Consider the following 2,664-nt stretch of genomic DNA (forward strand, 5'->3'; position numbering starts at 1 on the left):
AATATATCTCCTCAGGCAAGGGAAACAAAAGAAAAAATAAACAAATGGGACTACATCGAACTAAAAAGTTTTTGCACAGCAAAGGAAACCACCAGTAAAACAAAAAGACAACCAACTGAATGAGAGAAGATATTCACTTATAATACATCTGAAAAAAGATTAATATCCAAAATATATAAAGAACACACACAACTCAATAACAACAACAAAAAACAAACAATCCTATTAAAAATGAGAAGATCTGAACAGATACTTCTCCAAAGAGGAAATACAGAAGGCCAATAGATATGTGAAAATATGCTCAAGGTCACTAATCATCAGAGAAATGCAAATTAAAACCACAATGAGATATCACTTCAAACCTGTCAGAATGGCTATCATCAATAAATCAAAGAACAAGTGTTGGCGAGGATGTGGAGAAAAAGGAATCTTCGTATACTGTTTGTGAGATTGCAAATTAGTACAGCCACTATAGAAGACAGTCTGGAGGTTTCTCAAAAAATTAAAAATGAATATACCTTTTGACCCAGTAACTGTACTTCTGGTATTTTTCCAAAGAAAACCAGAACAATAATTCGTAAAAATCTATGCACTCCAATTTTCATGGCTGCACAATTTACAATAGCCAAGATATGGAAGCAACCTAAATGCCCATCAAAAGACAACTGGATAAAGAAGTTATGGTTCATATACACAACGGAATATTACTCAACCATGAAAAAAAGTGAAATCCTACCATTTGCAATGATATGGATGGACCTAGAGGTTATCATGCTGAGTAAAATAAGTCAGAGAAAGATAAATTCCATGTGATTTCACTTATATGTGGAATCTAAGCAACAAAAAGAACAAACGAATCAAAAACAGACTCACAAATAAAGAGGACAATCTAGTGATGGCCAGAGGGAAAGAGGGCTGGAGGACTAGGAGAAAGGGGTAAAGTGTTAAAGTACAAATTAGTGGATAGATGGTTACAGGGATGGGGAGCACGGCATAGGGAATGCAGTTAGTATTAATGTAATGGCTAGGTACAGAACCAGAGGAGAGAAAGAGTAATCAGGGGGACTGTTATATACTATAGAAATGTCTAACCAATGTATTATATACTTGAAACTAATAATAAAATTAATAAAAAAAGAATTCAGTGGAGGAAATAACTACAGACATAGTGGAAATAGAAAGAGAACTAGAACTAGAAGTGGAGCCTAAGGATATGACTGAATTGCCGCAATCTCATGATAAAACTTCAACGGATGATGAGTTGCTTCTTATGCATGAGCAAAGAAAGTCGTTTCTTGAGATAGAATCTAGTCCTGGTGAATACGCTGTGAAGAATGTTGAAATGACAACAAAGGATTTAGAATATTACATAGTCTACAGCCATGCTACCCTGAACAAGCCTGATCCCGTCTGATCTCAGAAGCTAAGCAGGGTCGGGCCTAGTTAGTACTTGGATGGAAGACCACCTAGGAAGAGCAGGTGCTGTCAGATAAAAAATAACAATAATAAGGGATTGTAAGCTGACGAGGTCCTTGCAATCTGTGAGGTCAACCAAGGGTTGCCTCTCCTAAAATTTTTTTAAAAAAATAGAATATTACATAAACTTAATTAATATAGCAGCGGCAGTGTTTAAGAGAACTGACTCCAATTTTGAAAGCTCTACTGTGAGTGAAATGCTATCAAACAGCATCTCATGCTGCAGAGAAATCATTCCTAAAAGGAAGAGTCAATCAATGTGCCAAACTTCACTGTTTTCTTCTTTTAAGAAATGTCCACAGTCACCCCAACCTTCAGTAACCACCGCCCTGACCAGTCAGCAGCCAATGACATCAAGGCAAGACCCTCTACCAGCAAAAAGCTTATGACTCACTGAAGGCTCGGATAGTTAGCATTTTTTCGCAACAAAGTATTTTTTAATTAAAAAAATATATACATTTTTTAAGCATAATACTATTGCATACTTAGTAAACTATAGTATACTGTACACATAACTTTTAAATGCAATAGGAAACCAAAAAATTCATGTGACTCACTTTATTGAGATATTCTCTTTATTGTGGTGTTCTGGAACTGAACTCACAGTTCTTGAGGTATGCCTGTATTAACTCATATCCAGTCACCTTGCTAAACACTCTCCTTAGTCTTAATACTATCAGTTGATTCTCTTAAATTTTCCAGAGCAACATATATATAACCTACACATAATGACAGCTTTCTCTTCTCTTTTCTAATTATTGTGAGTAGGACTTCCAGAACAGCACTGCCCAGTAACAATGACTGCAGACATCTGTGTCTTTTTTCTGACTTTCAAATATTTTACTTGAAATGTAATACTCGCTGTAGGTTACCAAAAGATTCCTTTTATTGAGTTAGTTAAGGCTATTTTTACTAATTTTTCATCAATAAAGAAATCTGAAATGTAGCACAAGCACATATGCACAGTATCTACTGGGATTATTTTTCCCTCTAACCTGTTAATGCGGATTATTTTTTAAATGCTTAATCATCTTAGAATTCCTAGGAAAACCACTTGTTATTATTACTCATTTAACATATTTCCAGGTCTTCTTTGCTAAATTCCATATAGGATATTTTGCATCTGTGTTTTCAAGTGTTCAGAAGGTATCTATAATTCCACTGCCACATAACAAATTTCCATAAATT

At 34.9% G+C, this 2,664-nt stretch overlaps 1 protein-coding gene and 1 pseudogene across 1 annotated transcript in view; one reads left to right on the plus strand and one right to left on the minus strand.

Moving 5' to 3' along the window:
* Window positions 1-2,664, minus strand: part of ROR2 (receptor tyrosine kinase like orphan receptor 2) — a 213,192-nt gene that overhangs the window by 156,269 nt on the left and 54,259 nt on the right. The gene's annotated exons all lie outside the window — the stretch shown is intronic.
* LOC111732547 lies at window positions 1,374-1,491 on the plus strand (annotated as a pseudogene).

This window comes from Pteropus vampyrus, unplaced genomic scaffold (assembly GCF_000151845.1).
Source record: "Pteropus vampyrus isolate Shadow unplaced genomic scaffold, Pvam_2.0 Scaffold469, whole genome shotgun sequence".
In the NCBI taxonomy this organism is placed as follows: domain Eukaryota; kingdom Metazoa; phylum Chordata; class Mammalia; order Chiroptera; family Pteropodidae; genus Pteropus; species Pteropus vampyrus.